This window comes from Leiobunum rupestre, chromosome 11, assembly GCF_980474605.1.
Source record: "Leiobunum rupestre chromosome 11, qqLeiRupe1.1.hap1, whole genome shotgun sequence".
In the NCBI taxonomy this organism is placed as follows: Eukaryota; Metazoa; Arthropoda; class Arachnida; order Opiliones; family Sclerosomatidae; genus Leiobunum; species Leiobunum rupestre.
The window spans coordinates 42,002,287-42,026,982 of NC_143394.1; the positions used below are offsets into that span (position 1 = coordinate 42,002,287).

Here is a 24,696-nt window from a genome sequence, read left to right on the forward strand (position 1 = left end):
AAGTAGGCTTCGTAGAAAATAATTAGCAACTATTTGGAAAAAACAAATAAATAATGGCGCTGTGTGTGTGCTATTAATAAAAATAGGTGTATAAAAACGGATTTCAACTCGAGATAACGCACCCTATCGAGCGTCAAGAACAATTTTCCAATTGATATTTTACGGAAAACCCCTTAAATCTATCTCGAAATATTGAAGGGCTTGTCCGTAAAATATTGTCGTCAAGTCATGGCAGCTCAACTAGGCTTAGCACACTATTAAATTAGACGAGCAACCGTGTGGTTTTCTTCCGAATTCTAGACTGTAGTTGTTATTTGGACAGTCTTTTTCTGATTCCAATTCGAGACGAAATTTAATGGGTACGGTTCTAGTCAAGTTGTTATCCAACGTCGAGGCGTTCGGACTAAAATAATGAATTTAAAAATTTTCGCTCATCAAAAAACTTTTGAAAATCGTTATAAACTTTAAGAAAAAATTATATATAGTTGCCTTAAGCATTGAAAGAAAAAATGCTCTTGTTTGAAATCAAATTGATCGAGGCCGAAAAGGGTTTTGTTTTAGTAGCAACTATGCATTGTTGAAACGTAGTTCTGTATCATATTAATAACACGGAATTAGTCCGTCCTTTTGCGTGCTAATAATTACGTTTTCTGTCTGTGTATAACAACATAATAAAACCAAATGCTTCAATTTCTTATTTTCCACGTTTTTCGACTTTGCAATATTTTAACTCGAGGTGTATATAAACCTCCCTAAGCATAAATATTTACATTCTTGATTTAAGTAAAAAAAAATTCAGTCAAACTATTTCAGGGCAGCCACGGTCAAGGAGAAAGGGGAAAGTTTAGGTAATTTAAATTCCTGAAAATTTGTTAAGGTGAACTAAACCTTTATAGTAGAATATAAGCTGAAGAAATTCATGATAAAGTAAAATCTAAAGTGATAAATTGACATTAAAATCACGGTTTATATATTTACACAGGTTAGACTACTTCGACTCGGAGATGCACGCTTATGAGCTACTCCCGCGTTTAGAGAATTTGAAAAATTCTACTCCGCGCCTACAGCGCTGGCTTGTGTAAAGTTTCTGAACTATAATCAACTATTGTTAAAATAATATTTATATTTAAAAATGGAGCGCCACCTATATTTGAAATTTAAATGTATCGTAGATAATTAATAAATTTTAAAATACATATTATCAAATTATAATTACGGTAGCTCATTAGTGTATTTATAATTAAAATTTATAAAAATTTAATTTATAATAAATTAATTAGTACTATTTATATGCATTAGAGGGCGTACCAGTAGAAAACAGGGTGTTGTGTGTCCGAAGAACTTAAGGCGCTCAAAACGCTAGCACGTATGAAGGTACAAGTAGTCTAACCTGTGTAAATATATAAACCGTGGTAAAATGAATTCCTACGGCTTTCCGGCCTCAAAAGGTTTTTCGAAAGTATGAGGAAGGAACAAGTTCGCCAAGAAGGGACTATATTATTTCGTTGCCCGTCTACCATTTTAAACGGCAATATAATAATAATTTACACGATATTTCCCGTACAAGGGATAGTAGACTCCTAGGTTCTCAGTCACCTAAATACGTTAACCTGTAAGAGATTTGAACCATGTCCCCTAGGAGGTGTTTTACAATCACCGTGTCTGTCTGTCTGGGCTGCGAACGCATTTTGGAGGCAAAGTGTAATCACTGCGTTCGCAGTTTCTTGGAATTAAGAAAAAGCTTTTTCCAAAACAGCCCTCTTTTTGTCTTTGGGTGTAGTTTAAATTTTTTTTCAATTTGCGTTAGTATCGGGTGGGTTTCGAACCCGAGCCCTCCTGCACGACAGGTGAGCGTTCTACCACAGAACTACGGATACGTGTTACGTTTCAACTTGTTTAAAAGTGATGTACGTTATTTGGTAAATCAGATAAATCAAGTGCGTTAAAGCAATTAACACCTATATGGATGATGGAATTTAGTTTAATCGAGAAGGATTAATTATTAAGAATCATTGATTCCTTAAACCATATAATGAGGGAACGTTACAAATAAACATATTAAAGTTTCGGTTAACTAGTGACCTATATATAAAGGTTAACATACAGAAAACAAATGTCTTCTATTCTTAACAAATTAAGTTTAGTAAAAATAGGAGCTGTATGGGACAGGTAAGTGGGATGGTCCGATGTATTGCCCCACATAAAAATACAATATGATAAGTAAGCGTAAATAAGATTAAAATAAGCATTCGCATTGAATTACCCTGAAATCAGTCTTTAAAACCAGAAATCAACGTTAAAATCGTACTGTGAAATTTCTTATATCAATTTTTGATTTTTAAAATCCCCTACGTGAAATTTTATTACCGCTCGAGGACAACGGGGTGGACGAAATGCGTTCGGCACAGGGCCGGATTAAGACCTTGTGGGCCCTAGGCCCAAGCTAATTTCGGTGCCCCTTTCCGTGGCGAGCGAGCGAGGCGCTCCCGCAATTTGTAATTGGCATATGGATGGAAAATACAATTTCAATGTAGACTTTAATAAATGATATTGCTTTACATGGTATTGAAAAATGTGGACGCATATACTAAAATTACTCCGGAATAATTTTTTTCTGAAAAGTAAATTTAAATTTAATTTTTTCGAAACATCTTGGTGCCTTTTGTAGGCTTGGTGCCCCTTGTAGGCCAAGACTATATATACGCTTCGCTTACTAGACAGGCGTGTTCTATGGCTCAACTTGCATACCGATTGTGGCTCCATCTCAACGCTGGTCAAAATTTTCCCCTAGCTTTAGCTGTGTTACTAGTGGCGCCTCTATCCGCGGGTCAAAATATTACCCCAGCTTTTACAGTGCTACAGAGGTGTTAACAGGTTATTCCTAGGAACACGCCTGTCTAGTGAGCGAAGCGTATATATAGTCTTTCCTTGTAGGCTTGGTGCCCTAGGCCCAGGCCTAGTCGGCCTATTGGTTAATTCGGCCCTGGTTCGGCAATAAGGGAGAAAGGAAGATGGTTGATTTACAATGGAAATTTGATATGAAATCACTCTTTATTGACACACAAATATGAAACACTAGAATATACAGGGTGTTTCAAATAGTTATGCAAAAATTTAAGGAGTTGTAGTTGAGAAGTATGCCTATTTTTCAATATTTTCCTACGATGATTTAAAAAAGTGCCTGAGATCTCAAAGTGTGGCCTACTAGCCCCTGGAAGTAGGCTGCAAGAGGTGCAAAACCAAGGAACAGGAACTTTAAATACTGTTTAAGTTTACTTTGATCTATTAATTCGAGTTTTGATCATTCTTGACCAAATTAACCAATATATTTTTATTTTCAACTAAACCAATTTATCTATATATTATTCCAATATTTCACAAATAATCTATTTCAATCAATTCATATACAGGGTGGTTTTTTTGCTCGAAAAAGTGATTTTTTTAAAAAACTATGTTTTCTAGAAAGTTGAAATTTGTACTGTACATTATACGTGCTGGGGGACACTTTCTACCAAAATTGCATCTAAATCGAAAAATATTTTCACGTTTTTTGAAAATTTAAATTTTAACAAAGACGATGATACGGGAATAATTTATAAATTTAAAGTTCCTGCCGAAGAATTTAAGCGAATTTTGAATGGTAAATATATCTTAATTGATCTTCGAGGCTTTTATAATATTAAAGCAACATTTCGGCGTACTATTTATGAAATAGCATTTGATGACAAGGCTTAATGAATTACTTTGTACATCCATGCTCTGACACAACCGCCATTTTGTTCGGGACTTCGCGATGTTTTCAACTTGACGCATAACTTGCTAGACCGTTTCTTTTAATAAGGAAAATATCTTCTCCACTTGACGTACCCCAGCATAGCCCAAGGTGCGGCGTGACGTACTGCTGCCAAGTCCCTATAGTTTTTAACGAGGGGTTGAGGTTGGGGCTCTTTCCTCTATTGACCGGGTATCCAAATTTGCTGTCGTTGAATTTGGTGCCGCAAATGACCTTCAGGTGGCTTATCTCGACTTTCTCTTTCATTAACTGGCATTTCAGGGTACCCCCCCAGGGGGGGGGTATGCAACTGGATGGACAATAGGAACGATCTTTAAACTAGGCCTTATAGGATTACCTTATTTTTAATACTTAAATTTTAGGTCTATTTTACCTTTTACTTTAGAATTAGAACTTGTTTTAACGGGAGTTTTGAGATACCAAACGTCACTAGTATCAGATTATTCTAAGGGATTCAATAATTATTTAACCCTAACACATGTTAGACCATATTTAGTACTTCAGATTAGTTTTTATTTGTACATAATTTTTAATGATGAGAAAATATTTTGATTGAGAACAAATGAAAACACGTAAGCCACTTTCCCGTAAACGCGTGGTAACCAAATGAGTTTTTATATTTTGTTCTGGTTTTGCGAGTTCCGGTCGGCGTGGAACACAAACTGGCAATCGCTCACGGCTAAGCCCCACCCCTGGCTCTAGTGCCACCTAGGAGCAACAAACACAGCACTGAGCCTTTGGGGGGGGGGGGCACCGAATTTTCCCCTTCCGACGGCAGCAGGCGCTGAAGCGTATAACCAATGAAAACTGTACACAAGAAAATCCACGGACTCGTTCCATAGGTGCGGCGCAGTGGAGGACGCCGCGCATAACCTTTTCGAGTGCCCTTTAAATCTGGCGACGCCCCACCTTCTTCTCGATGTTCTGACTTTAGGAGGGGTCCTCAGCGCGGTCTATGCCAACTAGCAGGATGTGCTTGCGATACCCTACGAAGTGCCTTACGTGGATAAATGGTAGCTCTCTGAGCAAACAATGTTTCCGAAAGTTTTACCGGGCAGTATCTCGAACTACTTTCCTTTTTGTTCTGGTGGTTATGTTTTGTTTTGCTCTACATTGTTTTTTTTTGTTTTCTCTAGTTGGTAACAAATGGTGCGTATGGTGTGAAGGCATTCAGCCATGTACACCAACTTAATTCCCCTGTTATCCTGACCCCCCTGATCGTCGAAGCCTAATTGAGATACCCCCCTTCCCAAGGGTGGAGGGAACAAAACCTCTCATTCCTTAACAAAATTCTACCCCCCTTCCGCAGATCTAAACTCACAATTTGTCAGTTGCAGGTTAAGAAAGGCCAAATATCTAGTACATTTGAAGGAAAGATACTCGGACGAGTTCCCGGTAAATCGGCGGCGGGAATTTCGAAATTGGCCTGTTTACGGTTGAATTTCTAAGTAAACCTTATATAATTTTGAAAAACACCATCTATTACGTTATATTTCGAAGTTATAATTAATTAATTAACATAGATAAGTTATAAAAATTTCGTTTGACGAGTCCAGGGTAATTATAGAACGGTTAATGCCGAAATCACCACCTTGACGTACATAGACGTGCGATTTGATGATTGTTTATGAGCATAATACTAAAGATACGCTGTAATGAGGCTTAAAAATAATAATCTACATGAAATATTTATAGATCACTTTGAAATTTACGCAAAAGACATTAATATAAAACACATAGGAACCTTCAGGAATTCAACAGAAAATAGGCGAAATTCGAAATTCCCACCGTCGATTTACCGGAGATTCGTGCTAGTATCTTTCCGCAAAATTTTGCTTTTGTTAACCTGCAACTGAGGGGGGCGGTGCCCCCCCTCCTAGGGAAGGCAACAAACCAAAAGGAGAACATTTAGTGACATTGGGTCAGAAATTTATATACCGGTGCTCCAAGCGAATCAAAAGCCTACTACACCGGTGGTCTGATCAGAATGCCAGTTATGCCCTGCGCCAGCGTCCACAAGCCCGGACAGGTGTCAAATCCAGCATAGCTAGTACCCTACTACTGATGGTCTCACCCTCGACGCGAGCCACTCATCCCGACAAAAGGCGCAGCAATGGGGCGACCATCTTCCACTTCGCAGCTGTGGGATCGAAAGTGGATGCTATAGCAACTCCTGCCAACACCCTACCTACGAAGGTAGAGAGCCACACCCTTCAGAAAGAGCTCCTAAAAGGGAACGACGGGCACACAGCGGTCCACGTAACCCGGCACAGCTGGCACCGGAGATCCCGGTGTTACTCCAAAAGGCCGGGAAACAGGACCGCAGTGCCCTCATACGGAGACCCGCCGCCCCACAGCAGGCTACCCAATCCTCCGAGGCGAACAGCTTGCCTGGACCCTCTCCGTAGGTCTGAGCCGAAACTCAGTTTCCAGCCCATACCTGACCGAAGTCGGAGGTGGAGATAGGACCATTTGATCAGAGCTAACATCTCCCAGTGCGCCACCGCCCTTATAGGTTACAAGACCCGGACCCCGACTCCCCGGTAAAGCCACCAGTTATTGCACACTCTGACCCATTAAGGGGCAAAACATTTAGTGACATGTGTCAGATTTATAGCCCGGTGTACCGGTAAGATTTAAACCACACCACCGGAGGTCTATCATCAGAATGCCCTACTCCGGCGTCCACAAGCCCGGACAGGTGACAAAACCAGCATGGGTAGTAGAACCCTACGACTGATGGTCGCACCCTCGACGCAAGCCGTTCAACCCAGCAGAAGGTGCAGCAATGGTTTAACCAGCTCGCCATTTCGCACACAGCAGTGGGAATGACAGTGTGTCAGAATTTATAGCCCGGTGTACCTAGTAACAGAGACCATACCACCGGAGGCCTATCATCATAGTGCCCTACGCCAGCGTCCCCCTAGCCCGGACAGGTGACAAATCCAGCATGGGTAGCAGAACCCTACTACTGATGCTCTCACCTTTGACGCAAGCCACTCAACCCAGCAGAAGGTGCAGCAATGGGTGGACCAATCCCCACTTCGCAAACAGCAGTGGGATTAAGAATGGAAGCTATAGCAACTCCAGCCGACACCCTACCTATGAAGGTAAGGAGCCAAACCCTTTGGAAAGAGCTCCTAAAGGGGAACGACGAGCACACAGCAGCCTGCATAATCCGGCACAGCTGGCACCGGAGATCCCGGTGGGAGTCCAAAAGGCCGGGAGATGGGTCCACCGTGCCCTCATACGGAGGCTCGCCGCTCCACAGCAGGCTACCCAATCCGCCGAGGCGACCAGTTTGCCTGGACCCTCTCCGTTAGCCTGAACCGAAGTTCAGTATCCAGCCCAAACCTGACCGAAGTCGGAGGTGGAGATAGGACCATTTGATCAGAGCTAACATCTCCCAGTGCGCCACCGCCCTTATGGGTTACAAGAGCCGGACCCCGACTCCCCGGTAAAGCCACCAGTGATTGCACACTCTAACCCATTTAGGGCCTGGTTGCTACTTCGCGACTTCAATTGGGTGCTTGCTTGTAGCGTCGTCGGCATACGTCATAAATAAGCCCCGCCTTGAAACGGCCACCATGATATTTAATTTCACGTCACAGATCACGTGGCAAAACGCAACACTATCCTGCGAAATAATCACGTGACCGCCAAGAGCGTCTTAATATCATGGCTGACCTATACGCGTTACCATGGCAACGAACAAAGCCACGCCCATGAGCAAGCTATGAATAGTGACAGAGCTCATTTCTACCGTTTTCCTTGTCTATGATAATTCATTCAATTAATAATTTGCATTTAAATTTTTTCCGGAATGGCTTTCCATAATTTTGAACTTCAAAAGGGTTAGGAAACTTGGATTTGAAAATGTTATGAGTCGTAACTATTGGAGATAACTATACATTTTAGGGGATAAGTATGCCTCGTTTGTTCCAAATCGAGCCCCAGGGCCGTGCTTAGGGGGTGGCGAGCCGGGCGGTCGCCCAGGGCCGCTAAAATTTTCCTATAGGGATGTATATACCGGAGGGCCGCTAAAATCACAATTGTCAGTTTCGCCCATGCATTTCGCCCGGGCCGCGAGACCTCTAAGCACGGCCCTGTCGAGCCCCCGAGGCTACAAGGGCCCCGGTAATTTGTACCGACTGCCCCCTCTCTTGTCGAGCCTTCTTAGATGACTGAGAAGATAGAACGTTGAACCACGGACTTTGAAGAAAAGTCTGTGGTTGAACGTATGTGTCTACCTTCTTACATAGAATCTTCTCATCAATTGTATCGCGCCATCTAGTATTGGCCGTAAGAACATTGTCTTTATCTTTCCTGAAAATAAGAATAATTAGTTACCCAGAAGTTCTCTTTCACTCTCAAATTAGTTAAGAATCTATCAACAAATTTTCTTTTTAAGTATTGTGTCATGAAAAAGTATTTTAACTCAAGTCGTCGATAGATGCCGTTACGGTTTCTAGGCTCAAGTCTTACGTGTCTCTAAATCAGTTCTGGGTTCTACCTATTAATAGACAGTACAGATAGGAGATTTACAGATTGCGCCATATTTTTGGCATTCATTTCCTAGTTTCACAATTTAAATTAGGGAAACTTTATCACCTTATCTTAACTTTCAATATTTAATTCAAAGATTGGAATTCAAAAGAAAAATATTAAAATTTAATCTAATAAGGAAGATTTTACCCTGACTATGCTGAAGATGGTGCTACACAACATTAGGGGACTTTTCCGTTTCTATTTAATAACGGGGTGCGACGCACGCTTGGTGGCACTAGTTCCGTGATGGGCACTCTCCCCTCACCGTGAGATCATGAGAGAAATTGAGAGGAGGTGAGATGCTCTAAGTTTCCAATGGAGAGGAGCGTGAGATCAGTGTTTCTTTCAGAAAACATTATCCGGGTGGGTGTTACAGACATTCGGGGATGATGGTGTCTAAAGGTGAGCGTAGCGATCCCCGCACGCCTGGCAGTGGCGTCGGAAAAAGGGGAAGGGGGGGGGGGGGGTTAGACTTTCAGAGATGCAGAAAGAAACACTGCGTGAGATGAGTTTCCAAGCTATGCATTTAAGTGAGAGACGAGTGAGAGGAAATAAGATTTATCAAAGAAAGTATTTGGAGTATGAGCGAGGTTAATTTAATTAGTGAAATGCGATGAGAGGAGATCAGCCAAAAAGTTAGCTGAGAGGAGGTGAGTTTGAGTTTAGATGTAAGAAAACCAAAACAAAGTAAAATTAAAAACATGACCTTCTTGGTCAATAACAAAGCCCAAACGTATAATAACATAAAATTCTGACGTTAGAAGGGTGGCCACCGGCCAGTGATGGTCGTTGTTCTACCCCTGTGAGAATTTGAGAGGAGGCGAGATGCGCAAAACTTCAAAAGGAGAGGAGCGTGAGTGGAGTTTCACAAAGTACGCATTTTAGAGAGAGGAGAGTGAAAGGAGATATTTTATGGCTTCCATAAACGGAAAAGAGCGTCAGATGAGATCAGATTTTTCAACAAAATGAGCGGCAGTGTGCGCGAGGTTAGATTAATTAGCCAAATTCGATGAGAGGAGATTTTAGAAACGGGAATGAGGTGGAGTGAGCGTTATCACAAATTTTTTAAAATGCCCATATCTGCACGTGTTAATTCGAACATGCCACAAATGAACAAAAATAATACCAGTTCAGTGATTTGCCTAGAAATAGTATACATACTTGTAAAAGAGTTATATTTTAAAGCGCGCGCTGCTTAATGTTTCAATGTGTAAGAACTCGTTCAATTTCGAAACTTTGGCCTTTTAAGCTTGTTTTCCACTAGCGCGCGTCATAATGTTATTTTCTTTATGCGCATAAAAACGTTTGAACGTTTCAAAGCTGAGAAACGCGTCGTTGCGCGCGCCAGTGGAAAACAAGCTTTACAAATAAAACTAACATAAACAAACACGTGAATATTTTATTCAGTGACTCGCGCAAATAAAAAGAGAGCGACATTTATTGAAACGCATATTGATTCAATTTCCACATTTAACTTTAGGATTGCACGCGCCTGTATTTCATCTTAATACCGAATCAAAAGTTCCCATGTTTTTTATATACAGAAATGGCGTAAAATCCCCCCCCCCTTTGATATCTACGTTCAATTTAGAGATATAAAACTAATTACGAAATTAAAGGTCCAATAATTCCTTACAAAAAGAGTCAGAATGAAAAATTATCACACTAGCAATCGTTTTTACGCAATCTCAGTTTGAATGTTGTAGTCGTAGAAAATCTCCACAGACGAAGCTATTTTCATTTTTATGAGTTTTTAGTATAATAAAAAAGTTTATACTGTCGGGAGAAATGACTGTATTGAGACGAATTTAGCCTTGCTCCCATCCTACCTTATCTCATTGGTTAACTAAAACTGACGTACTTGCGACGCGTGACGTTTTTCTTATGCCGAATGGAAAACTAGACCATGATCCCCCGGATCGTGTAATTAAATATTTTTAGTTTTAATTAAAATTTGTGCACTAGAAAAAATCGTTGTTTTTATTTTTTATTAGTAATTTTTGCGCAAGTTGCTAGATTATAATTTCGATTAATTGATTGCTTCAACACTTGAAATGGTTAAACCTCTGATGATGGTAGGATTTTCTACCGAAACTAGTCGGGTTGTGTAATTTAATATTTTTAATTTTAATTAAATTTTGTGCACTAGAAAAAATCGTTGTTTTTATTTTTTATTAGTTACACATTTAAGTTAGACCACCGAATTTCGCATTCCTGCCATCTAGTAGAAACAAACACAAGGAGAACGCAGCTAGCCTGTAAACACGCAGTGCTGCGTACAAATGTCATTGGACGAAACTTTACGCTGAACGTTTTACGGGCGGGGGGAAGATAATTTCAAAATTTTCCCCTTCCGACGGCAGGAGGTGCTAAAGCCTCTAACCAATGAAAACTGTACACAAGAAAATGCACGACTTTTTACGGGTTGCGTTATCCTTGTGTGTTGTGCTGTGTTTGTTGCTCGAGGGGTCGGACACTTGGCATTATTTTGTACGGGATTTTGGCGATTTTATCATTACTTTTTGAAGTGATTTTGGGATTTCAATGTTAATTTACAATAGCGAGAGTTAAAAGATTTTGCGATTTTAGACAAAGTGTACGGGATTTTGGTAAATGTCCGACCCCTCGTTGTTGCTCCTAGCTGCCATTAGGCTTAGCAATAACACAAATCGTAGCGCCTGTCGTATTTGTCAGTGACTTCTTTAGGCATCGGCGAAAAACGGGGTTACTTCAGTGGCGTAGTCTGGGGTGGCACATTTTTGGGGTAGAAGTATTGAGAGGGGCGACAAAGAATCTTAAACACGAGGAACCATGCACGCCTCCTGACAAAGGAGGGGGGGGGGGTGCATTTTAACTGCCGCGACGACTTGTTTCTTTTCGAGGTTTTACAAAAGTGAGATTTCACCTTTTATATTGAGACAAAATAACCATTTAAATGAATGAAATACGTGTAGTCACCCTTTCTTTTGGTTAATTTCTGGAAATAAGCCTTTCTATAAAGTCATTACGCAGCTTGCCGAACTTGTTTTAATGTATCGCTTTCGTCACGAGATACGTAGGAGTTCAGTTCAGTTTCGAAGATTAGATCTTTATAAAAAGGGCGACTCGTCGAATTTTAATAGGTGTTTCTATAAAATAAATCAATAAAAAAATTAAATGTATAAAATGTTTTTCCCCGCGTCACGAGCTTAAGCTTTTTAATGCTTTATTGGCACGCGCGTTTCGCACGTACACTTCCAATTTCAAAATCTTGATCGACTCGAGCGCACGCTCTCTATCTTCAATAACTTTAGCTAGTGACGTAGAAAAAACATTTACACTAACTTGACCTCCCGTATTTTATAGAAACACCTATTCGTGTCTTGTTCAACTTGTTAAAATGTTGCACGTGCTCTTTAATATTTCAGCGTAAAAGGCTCGCGCATTTTTTTTTATTTCAAGGAGCACGCGCGAAATCGCTCAAGCCCCATTTAAAATATCAAGATGCGCGTGGAACTTGCAACCAGTTGAATAAGACATAAATAGAATTTACGCTAGCGTTTATTGGCTATCATAGTGAAACGTCACTTCTGCGTTACGAGTGACGCGCCCAATACCATAAGTTAATGATACCTCTAAGTACACAAATAAGCCCTTTCAAGGAGGAATCTTTGTCCAGAAAATGTGATGTCAAATCTTGTCCCTCCGATTCCCGCAAAAATGAAAGATTTGAAAAATATCTCTGACCCAGCGCCGCTGTGCGGTCGAGAATGAAACTATATTGGGAGGGGCTACTTTTACTAGTCGTACCTTAGTGGGGGTGCCTTAGCGGGGTGGAGGGGGAGAGGGAGAGGGAGAGAGTTCATTCGTTATAATTTCAGTCACATGAGAGAAATAAACCAATAGCAAAAAAAAACGTTTTTCTGCCTCTGCGGGGGGAACGAATTTTCTAAGGGAATATCGAAATTTACCTCTTTTGGGGAAGTTCAAGCTAGCCTTGCACCAAACAGGATTAAAGAAACGTAAGCTTCGGCAGTTCCAAGTGTATGTTAAGGCTACTTTGATACGCAGTACGGAGATACATAGGTCGATTTGGACAAGCATTTCCGCCATAGGCAGCATAGCCATTTGTGTACTTAGAGGTATCATTAACTTATGCCAATACATATAAACAAGAAAGCCAATGTTACTTTATAGAAAGGCCTATTGAACGCCTTTTAAGAACCTTATGAATGGAAATGACATCCAAAAATTGTTACGCAACAATTTGCACTTCGAAACTCCAAATTTTTGTTGAAACGTCGCTGTTGCCTAGGCAACGGGGTCAGATACGAGATAACCTAGTGGTAAGAATTGTCGAACTAAAATCCCAGAAATTAATTAAAATAATTTCCCGCGCACGAACACTTGTAATAACGTAGGCAACGTATAAACTAATGGTATAATCAACTCTCTTCAATGTTGGGTTGCTAGAGACAATCTAGTATATTTGGATTCCACGTCCCTTTGAGAGCGAATTATAATGTAGTTCCTAGAATTCTTCCTAGATGTCGCCACGGGTTCTAGTAGGGCGGGGGGCTGAATCGCGCGAGGACCGTCTTTTTTTCCCCGGAGGATCTGGAGAGAGAGAGAGAGAGAGAGAGAGAGAGATGAGGATGAAATGAATGGATTGCTCTCGCGCTTCTCCGAATCCCTGTCTACAAGCTCCGACGATGCCAACTTCGACGAAGACGCAAAACTGGTAGGAAATAAAAGTTTACATCTTTTCTATCTTCGCCTCTTTGAAATCGCGTAAGCCCGCGAATCGAAATTGCCAGTGAAGATGCTATTTTTCGAGTCGTGGATTAGCCGGTGGGATGGATTTGAGCGTTGGCCATTTTTAGACGTATCGCCGGTTGCCGGGGTTACCCGAGGCTATACACTCTTTCGTCCTGGTCGGGTCGATAATTCCGCCGTCCACAAGGGCCCGCGCCGCTTAGAAGCTTGGATGGCGGAAGCTAAGTGTTTTCTCTGGAATCCGTCCACTTGGTCATGCACCGAATTTCGATTGACTTCAATTATTTTCGGCTTTAGCGCGCTTGTTTCGTTACGATTAACGTTAGAAACCGGATTCTGAAAGCGTTAGTGTTTCACAAAAACAGTAATTGAAATTTTTCTTTTCAAAAGTACGTAAATAATTTTAAGTTGTTAATAGCGTTTGATATATTTGGGATACAAACAATGTAATATTATATAATATTATAATATAGAACTAGACCGTAATATATTTAAGAAATAATTAGTTCATTAGGATCTTGAACCACGACTAAATAAATAGTTATTTAGAATTATAACAATTTTTTATTTAATCCATACTTAAAAATTATAATACTAATATACACCCTACTTAAGATGGTAATTGGGCTAAATATTATAAATTTCATAAATATAATAACATAAGTAACTTAAAAACGCCATGTACGACACTTTCCACTTTCAAAATAATGTTTTTAAATGCAGTCTATTTCGTTAATGACTATTTAAATCGGTACGCGTCTAAGGACCGAAAAACTGCGATTGTCTTTGGGACTACTAGGGAACGATGTCCTGGAAATCTCCGCCACAAGCCTTTTTGACGGATCAGACTACGCTTACTGACTTTACGGTTACCGTGGCGAAATAATGATGCATTATTGAACCGGAACATAAAACTGACTATTATAACGCTCGGTTCGTTTCTGAAAGTACTTATTTTCGAATTTCAGGCCTAAGTCGTTTTCGCTCGTATCAAACTAACTTGCCTGCAATTTTTCCGAATTTTTCCAACGAAATTTCCTCTTCCGATTACGCAATCATTCCAAATTAACTGAAATCGTTAAGTATCATACTTATTTTTTATTATGTTACTTATGATAATAATAATATATATTAATATCTAGGCACAAAACTATTTCACGTTGTATATAAATTTAACCATTTAAAATTATCGATTTTTTGGATCATACGAAAATAGAATATTTGTGTTTTCGGGATAAGGCTGTGATGTTTTTCTTTCGCGAGTTGACGTCGGAGAAAAGGCTTTGAGCCCATTCCAAATTTAACCCCTTGCTGTCGTTGCTGACATAAGTATTCCCTGAGTTTTCACGGGCGGTGTACACGCCTCTGTGCATTCCAGTAAACAAACTTTTTAGGGTCTTTATTATTATTCAAAATCCCGTACATTCCAACAAAAATCCCAAATCTACGAAACAATCTTGCTGTAATTCTATATTTTTTGCAAAATACTTTATTTTTTTAGCAAATCCACAAAATCCGTAAAAAACCACGAATCAACAAAAAGCGTGAAAGAATCTATCTAAAAAAATAGAAAATCCACGCAATATTTTTGTATTTTTTAAATAATTCTCGATTTTTAGCAAATTTGCAAAATCCGCCTAATAAATCCAGAAATCCAAAAATTTCTCAATCAAGTACCAAAATAAACAAACATAAATCCACAAAAATATATTTAAAAAAAATTGTTGGATTTTTCTAAAATCCACAAATTTCTCAATCAAGTACCAAAATAAACAAACATAAACCCACAAAACTATATTTGGAAAAAAATAGTCGAGTTTTCAAAAATCCACAAATTCAGGGAAAATCCGAAAAATCAACTGGATTTTCAATTCCGTAGATTGTTTTTCTGAATGTTCAAACCATCACAAATCAACGTAGTATTTTAAATATAAAATTCATTAAAAAAAAATCTAAACGGATTTCATCAAACGTATTAGAATAATTTTTGATATTAGCAGGCTCATAAAATGGGGAAAGGAAATCTTGCTTCGCGATATCGATAACTTTAATTGACTGGTAGAGGTGTTATCGTGCCAATTAAAGGTCATATTTGGTTAGGGTTTAAATTGTTGTTTAGAAACAAGTTGAGAGAAGCTAAGTACGTGTAATATTAATTAATTATTAGACTTAAGGGGGAAGACTACAGTGGCCATTGTCTACTTTCGCGCTATTTCAAGCTGAACTCTTTTAATTTTGTATTTTAACTTATAAAATTAATATTTAAGTGTAGAGCAGTCTCTTGTTTAGTGCTTAAAATAATTTTGACAATTTTAAATTTAAAAGTAATTAAGTTATTACGTTTTAATTCGGACCCCCAGAGCTAAACAAGTTGGGCAAGCGCCCAAACTACCCTTTAGTTAGGACCTTATATATCGTTAACTATTAATATTAGAATTATCAAAACTATTTTAAGCACTAGAGGAAGGTTCAGCCTAATAAGAACAAGTTGGCAAGCCAAAATATACCTCTCCTCGGTAGAATTGTCCCTAGTGGTATTAATTTCTCGAGATAACCCTTAAAGATATATCTCCGCAATTTAGAGTTATTTGTTAAAAATATTAATCCATTTCTATCCCGCCCGGTATAAAATTTTAATTATAATTAAAATAATTGAGACGAAACGACCAATTTTAATTTATTCAGAATATCATAAGTTAAGTAGTTACAACAGTAAGTTAGACGTACTATAACAATGCACAATTGAATTAAACCCTTTTACAGAACAAGTTTATCAGTTAAATATAATACGAAGCAAATTTTAATGAAAGAAATATCTACAGAGGCTTTTTGGAATTACTCGCTTACGAAATACTTGCCGCATCTTTAACGCTCATTTTATTTCAACACTCGCCCTTGATGAAGATACCGTAGATATCTGGTAGTGGACGACTCGTTCACTTCCTGTTGACGTTGTGACGCATACCACATGAAAAAGACCAATGCCGTCCAATTTCCAATATCATATAATGACTCGCACACCCAAGAAATCATTGACTGCGTTAGAAATCGTAGATATCCAAATATCCACACCAAATGTATTTACAAGAAGCAAAAACCTTACCATCAACAAAGCACAGAGAGCCACTTGACTAACCGCCACCTCTTAAAGCAATTAACGTTAAATTATCTCCTTTGAATTAACAGAACTATATATAGGTCGTTAAGAAAGTGGACCACCCACAGGGTCTCCCCTTTAACCCTCTAATCTCGGCTGACTGCGCTAAAACAAGATTTAACCTTTAAAAAATACCAGATTAGGCCTTCATAAATTCATTAATAAAAAAAGACTTTATTACCTATTATGCTTACGATGCCTGTCTTAATTTCAGTGAATCTAAGCAGCTATCGGTGGTTCTGTGGTAGAGCGCTCGACTGCCAAGCCGAATGGTCTGGGTTCGAAACCTGGGTGGCGCATTTGTTTTTAATCAATAGAGAAACGCTAAATTAGAATTTCTTCGATGCAATAATTTCAATTTCAATTCTATTTCAATTAAACCAAAATTTCGTACTCTATTAAATACGCTTCCGATAAAGCTGAAGGTCTAATTTTCAATAAGGCGTAACAAGTGTCGGTGGTTCTGTGGTAGAACGTCCGCCTGTCAATCAGGAGGTCTCGGGTTCAAATCCCGCCCGATGCGATCGCAAATTGATACTAAGACGAATACCGTGTACAACTGGTGGAAACCCTGCCATTGGACGTTGAGAGGTAGCATTACACTCAGCATTCGGTCCGTCCCAAAGTCATTAAGAAGAAGTTGGAGAGAAAACGCCCATATAAACACAACAGACTCAACATGCACAACCATCAGAACACAAACACAACAAATTCAACACTCACCACCTACGCATAAACTTTACAAAAACGTAATACACCAAACCGTCACGACGGTGAGCGAAAAAACACCATCCAAACCAAACCGCAAATGCATCCGTTAACGCTCACCGTCACACGGTGGTTTTGCCAACCCTTTGAGAAACTGCGTACGCAGTGATTACACTTTGCACCGAAAATGCGAACGCGTTCGCAGTCCTGACAGACAGACAGACCCACAGACCTACCCACAGACCCACCCACAGACCCACCCACAGACCGACCCACAGACAGACACGGTCGTTGTATAACCCCTCCTAGGGGACTTTGTCCCCTCGGAGAGGTAAAAATATAATTGAATGATGTAATTGTTAAATCAGAAACGTTCAGCTTGAACGAAAAAGAGGCTTTTAATGTATTCTTCCCCCTTAAAAACGTTTTCTATTCTCAATAAAACTTATTTAAAAATCCAAGGTTTCGTAGGAGCTGTTTCTCATTATTAATTTTGTTTCGTTCAAAAAAGCACTACACAATAGGCAAATACTGAATTATACGTTCACACACATATGTGTACGTACTCCAATGGTAAAGAAATAGTTTCCATTTCTTATCCAGCTCTGTGAGGTCTTGCAATTACGCATTGAGGAATAACGGTTAATTGGAGAAAACAAGAAGGTTTATAGTCGTAGGATAGGATTATGGTATTCGTTAATTTTGTTGTACATTCCAACAACGCTAAAGCGAATATTGTATCAGGCTACGTAAAACTTTTTTCGATTATTCCATAATTTATTATAAGATGTCTTTACCGACCCTATTCCGAAGGTTTAATTTATTTTCCCAGTAATTAAAATTTATTTATCGACTTCTGTATTTATGACACACCGTAAACTATTGTCATGGTAAAACTCAGTGCTTTTGCGGAGTTTGGTGTCAAATGCTTTGCTCCCTATAGGAAATAAGTACAAATATGATAGAAACTCATTAGATGGTCTGCATTATCATAAATTTTAAAATTCTGTTCCATGGTGAATATTCACCATGGAACAGAATTTTAAAATTTATGATAATGCAGACCATCTAATGAGTTTCTATCATATTCTTTGACAATTCTCCTTTCAAACCCAAAAGGGTTTAAATTGAATACCGATAGTGGTTTACTTAATCAAAACCCAATTAGTTCTACTTTAAAACCCGATGACAATTCTCCTTTCAAACCCAAAAGGGTTTAAATTGAATACCGATAGTGGTTTACTTAATCAAAACCCAATTAGTTCTACTTTAAAACCCGATGACAATTCTCCTTTCAAACCCAAAAGGGTTTAAATTGAATACCGATAGTGGTTTACTTAATCAAAACCCAATTAGTTCTACTTTAAAACCCGATGACAATTCTCCTTTCAAACCCAAAAGGGTTTAAATTGAATACCGATAGTGGTTTACTTAATCAAAACCCAATTAGTTCTACTTTAAAACCCGATGACAATTCTCCTTTCAAACCCAAAAGGGTTTAAATTGAATACCGATAGTGGTTTACTTAATCAAAACCCAATTAGTTCTACTTTAAAACCCGATGACAATTCTCCTTTCAAACCCAAAAGGGTTTAAATTGAATACCGATAGTGGTTTACTTAATCAAAACCCAATTAGTTCTACTTTAAAACCCGATGGGGTTTTAATCTTATTCCAAAAAGGGTTTATATTTAATATGACTAAAATCAAACCCATTTGGTGCTTTTTTTAAACCCTAAGGGAACTTCACTTTTGATTAAACCCTTTTTAAACCCATTTTAAACCCTTTATAAACCCTTATTTCTAACAGTGTATAAATTTAAAATCAGTAATAACAGATACAATTCTGTATTAGTGACGGCTGATATATTAACTTTTAAATAAACTTATCATATTTTTAATCCATGAAGTATCTTTTATAATTGATTTTAAATGGTCTACATTATATTATAATAATTTTATTATATTATATTATTATTATATATTCAAATTGGTTTGTCTAATACAACCCAAAATAACATAGTGTAAAATAACTATACCTTTTCACACTAGTAGTGCTCGGAATTGTTTATTCATTATCCACAAATTTTCCGATTTATTTAAAAAACGTTGGTAAAAAGAATATCATTTTAACTTATTTAATTATGTTTTTTACGCAACCAAGCATTTATTTGAATAAAAGTTGTATTTATTTAAATAATTGTTTGTTTTATTTAAATAATAGGCTTATTCACTTTCAATTATTTAAACATTTTACAATTTTGTTTGTTTTATTTAAATAATAGGCTTATTCACTTTCAATTATTTAAACATTTTACAATTTTTATTCAACTATTGGTTATTTAAATAAATATTATTTAAATATCGTTGAGCTTATTTTATTCATGGATAAAAATTAATCGAGCACTTCACACTAGGCTTATAAAACAGGATTTAATTGGTAAACCAAAGTTTATTTTTCAGTTAGCTTTGATTTACTAGCGGTATTTCATATGCCTCGCCTGAAAAGCGTATTTCAGTAAAAAATATGGATTACTAATCGGTGTAAACCTAGTTTTATAATAGTTCTGTTCGTTAGTGAAGTAGGCTCACGCACACGTTTCAAAATTTTCCAAAAGTGATGACAACACCGCAATCGCTTTTGTTGTTAAACTAAATTAAAATATTAGTCTTGTTCACTTTTATAAATGCAAATTGACATGTTTCGTGTTAGCAAGAACCATTATTGCAATCGTATGTCCCAAAATTTTGGAAAAAACATTTAAGTTACAAATCAGTTAACAAAAATATCAAGATAAGCTGTATCTACTTTAGCATAAGAAAGATTCAAGGAACAATGTTGAACGCTTACGGAGAAGAACATAAAATAAACTAAAATTTAATTTTAGCTAGACATCTTTTTAGAGTGGTTAGCGCTTTCGCCTCGCAGTAAGAGAAGCCGGGTTCGATTCCAACTTGTGGCACTGGGTGAAAACTCTGAACAACTCTTTCCACGTAGAGTTTGAAAGTTATCTCCCCACTGGTTAAAGGGGTTTTCCCTCGAGTTCTTCGGTTTCCATTTTCCATAAAAACTTGGAGAATTTAACGGTAATAGTAAGTGTAGGTAGCTGTTAGCTCGCGTGGCATAAAGGGCTTGCCTACGCGTTGTAACCCGGCCACCTGAATTAAAGGCATTTAGAGTCACTTGAAGACTTGGGCCAAAGGTGGTGCTAATGCTCGGATTTCGATTAATTTTTACCCACGAATAAAATGAGCTCGGCGATATTTAAATAATATTTATTTAAATAACCAATAGTTGAATAAAAATTGTAAAATGTTTAAATAATCGAAAGTGAATAAGCCTATTATTTAAATAAAACAAACAATTATTTAAATAAATGCCACTTTTATTCAAATAAATGCTTGGTTGCGTAAAAAAACATAATTAAATAAGTTAAAATGATATTCTTTTTACCAACGTTTTTTTAAATAAATCGGAAAATTTGTGGATAATGAATAAACAATTCCGATCACTAGGTGGTGCCTTGGGTATTAGCCTAGCTGATTATTAAATAAAAAAGATATAAGAAGAACTTCGATATTTATATTTTCAACACCGGTAGACATTCGGGATCGTTAAAGTCTAATATGTAAATGACCATTTTTGATCCGACTTACGGTCTTACCGCCAATCTAAGGAAATTATCCAAACTCATTCGATGTGAAACTAATATAAAGGCTGACCAGAATTGTTTAACGATAAATTTATTCAGTGAAAGTTTATTTTAGTTATATGTAACATCACAATTTTATCTATTTAAATTTCAGTCTAAAAACTAACGTAAGTTGGTTGTCCTGGAAAGCGTTCAAAAGCACTTGAGCTGAACGTACACTCGTGTACTTACATTGTTACAGACCTTAAATGTGTACGTAAGATCGAATATAACCTCATAATTAATGGGTTTTTCGCTGTTTGTGAAAGCGTTGGAGAATATTTTGCAATCAAGAACATATTTAAGTTACCGCGAACGTACGAGTATACCAGTATACCTGCTGACCTCGCTCGCGTCTTTCAAATTTGTGTCGCTTCAATATTTTAAATCAATTACCAAACAGGTGGCGTGATTGTTTTAATTTGAATATTCTTTTAGAGTCAGGTCACGGCCAACTTAGATCCACTGCTACTCGCACTAGAAGGCCCCCCAGCTTTATTTTCCTCCCATGTTAACGACCGTATGAGGAAAAGCCGATTTACGCGGGAAAATTCCGCTTGGCGCGCTAGGAACCGGGACAACCCTTCTAATGTTATCCTACGGGGAAAATTTTTCGAAACAGTCCCACTTTTAGGAACCTTTTCCCTTATCTTTACAATATTGTTCAACGATGAGATTTTAATATGATTTGAAGTAAGGTTTTAGCTTTATTTTAAGCCTATGTTTGTAATTTTCCGATCTTTGGTTGGCGTACAATCTTCTTTTAAAATCGACCAAAATTTTAAGGCGAGGAATTGACTCCGTATCGAAAATAAGCCTCGGCGTTATCTTGCACGGCGCGAGATTAAAAAATGTAAAGCTAAGAACACAAAATAAAATATCTCAGATTATCTGATAATACAACTTGGGTTCTATTTTTTACTTAAGTTAATATTTTATTACTTAAATTTTTACGTTTTATTATTATTAAACTGTTCAAAACATTATTTCAAATGGTTAAAGTTTGCTGTCTCTGATACAACCTAAGCTAATACAGTGTTTTGTATTAATTTGTGATTGTAACAATCAACAACACACTGAGAAATTGGATAAAACCATTATGAATCGCTTAGTTCCTCCTCTTCTGGACCATTTGATACACAATATTTCTCAAAAATTTGAAAAAGTTAAACACCTACAATACAAACCAGTTAGTCGAAAAGTTTTGAAACTTTAAATTTTATCTAAAACAATTTTAGATTTCACGTGAAATTTGTTACAATAAATTAGATTCAATTTGTAAAACTATGAAATTTAATATAAGACAAGTTTTTAAAATTTAATACAGAGTTTGAATTTATGTTTAGTTTTCAATCAGGCGCGCAAGATGACGCCGAGGCTTATTTTCGATACGGAGTCAATTCCTCGCCTTAAAAGTTTGGTCGATTTTAAAAGAAGATTGTACGCGAACCAAAGATCGGAAAATTTCCAAACATAGTCTTAAAATAAAGCTAAAACCTTACTTCAAATCATATTAAAATCTCAGCGTTGAACAATATTGCAAAGATAAGGGAAAAGGTTCCTAAAAGTGGGACTGTTTCGAAAAATTTTCCCCGTAGGATAACATTAGAAGGGTTGTCCCGGTTCCTAGCGCGCCAAGCGGAATTTTCCCGCGTAAATCGGCTTTTCCTCATACGGTCGTTAACATGGGAGGAAAATAAAGCTGGGGGGCCTTCTTGTGCGAGTAGCAGTGGATCTAAGTTGGCCGTGGTCAGGTCTAGGTAGCAGTTCCTGTTTATTTAAACGGGTCTAAATACAGATTTTAATAAGGTTTCTCGGTTTTTACTCAGTCTGTAAATACCATGCCCAGATATCCGTACGTTTAGTCCCGATTGTGTCTCAGGTATACGACGATTACCATGATAATTTTATAGAATAACATGCCTCTAATTCCTTTTCGACTCTTATCCAATTCTAATATATTAAATGCTAAAACGAGTACTATTTTGAAATAGAAATATTCAGTTTAAAATATTTAACAGGGTAATAATTCGTTCGGCTTCTATAATGAATAGCGCAACTTTAGTATTGATTGTGCCGGCCTCGGCAGCAGTTTTTAGGTTTTGTAGAAACGTGAGGAAAGGAAATTAAATAAAAAGCATTTATCTTTTCTGATAGTAGATGGCCCGTCAGTTACTGCGCTCGTGCAGACCGAGTGTTCGCGGGTGTGGTCCGAGGGCTCGGACATTCACCAAAAATGTGTACGGGATTTTGAAATCCGGGATTTCATGCTTGATTTCAGGATTTCCCATCGGATTTCGGGATTTTTTGCTCTATTTCGGATGTTCATGTCGGATTTCTGGATATCTCGACGGATTTCGCTATTTTGCAATTTTTTGTCGGATTTCTGGATTTCTTGCTGGATTTCGCGTCTTATTTCTGATTATCTTGCTGGATTTCGTGACTTTGCAATTTCTCGATTTATTGTCGGATTTCAGGATTTCTTGCTGGATTTCGAGATTTCGCGTCGGATTTCTGGATATTTTGCCGGATTTCGAGATTTTTAAAAAGTCTCCGGGTTTTCAAGAAATACAGGTTGGATTACGGATTTCTTGGAAAGTGTACGGGATTTCTTTGAATGTCCGACCCCTCGGTGTGGCCATACCAATTCTAGGTTTGGAACCTGGTGACGGGTTTGCGGAGCTATACAGAGATAGAAGCTTAGTGGACCTGGTGGGTAGACAACTACTTTCCCAGTAAACTAAATCTGTTCGTGATGTTATACTAAACAAGGTTTACTTTAATTACTTTCATCTGAAGAGGGTATTTTAAGAAACAATATACTTGGAAATTTTGCACGTAATCCAAACAGGTTCGTTAAAGTTAATATAAAGACTACGTCAATTGTATTGTTTACCTCAGCAACAAACCATTTACACCAATACGCATATAAGAAGGAAGAAGACCCTTTTACAGGGGTACCGCCATTGTGTGTAAATTTTTAATAATCTACTTGTTACTTGATGGCGCCATCAGTTCACAATCAGAAATATCGAAAATGATAAAACCCGCGAAAGTCTTAAAATTTAAATTGTGGTTATTTAAAAGCTGAAATTTTGTATAAATATATTTTCTAAGATATTTTATATAAACTTTCAGCTTGAAATAGTACTTAAATTATTATAATTAAATAATAAATATAATAATAAAAATTTTGTTTTTCAAATTTGGCGCCAAAATATCCACTCTCATAGCCTCATCTAGTGTAGAAATACGAAATTAAAATTTTATACTCGATAGTGGTTTCTAAATGTTTATTTCTCTGTATATGTAATATGTGAATTGGTTTATAGTGAAACACTTTAGGTTATATTCCCTTTAAGCCCTAATATCTTAAACCCAAATCGCCTTACCGGTTGTTAATTGGAGTAAAAGTTGACTTTTAGCAACACTGTTCAATATTTCCCGTGGCGTTGTAACGCTTTACTCTCAAACAATATCTTGAAATTTATACATACGCTTAAAACATTTCTTACGCCTGACATTCTAGTATTATTTTCTATTCTCAATTATCAATTTACGAGAAGATTGTTTAACGTTGGCCTACATACGTCCCCAAGAAACGCGACTCTCGCGTGATTTCTCCAATATTTATACCGGTATCCAACTTGTTTTCCAGACCAGCCTAGACTTCGCGTCTGAGCTAGCGAAGGGATCGTTTGGAAAATACGAGCGCGGTTTTTTGCGTCCTGAGTCACGCCTCGTTTCAATCCTTTCTCACTCAAAAGAGGGGGCTCAATTGACGTCCCCCTTCTAACGATTCCCGGAGCGCTTTATTTTGGAAAGTAAACCAAATCGCTTCCGTCTGTCCTCGAGCGACATCTGACACGTGAGGTCTTGAAATTAGGCTTTGCCACAGAACGATATTTAGGCTGTATTCTAGAAAACAGGAAGGTTTAGTCGTAAATATCATCCGTTAGCCCGCTCACTCTAGAGGATAGGATTTTAGTATTTGATAATTTTATTATACTTTCAATCGACGATAGTGCGAGTGCCCGGAACTC

At 37.7% G+C, this 24,696-nt stretch overlaps 1 protein-coding gene across 1 annotated transcript in view; it reads left to right on the forward strand.

Moving 5' to 3' along the window:
• The first annotated feature begins 12,969 nt into the window (after window positions 1-12,969).
• LOC149922877 (fatty acyl-CoA reductase 1-like) overlaps window positions 12,970-24,696 on the forward strand; it is a 53,640-nt gene continuing 41,913 nt past the window's right edge. Inside the window, exon 1 of the mRNA XM_090162978.1 lies at window positions 12,970-13,061. The gene's annotated coding sequence lies outside the window, so the exon portion shown is untranslated. The remainder of the gene's footprint in view (window positions 13,062-24,696) is intronic.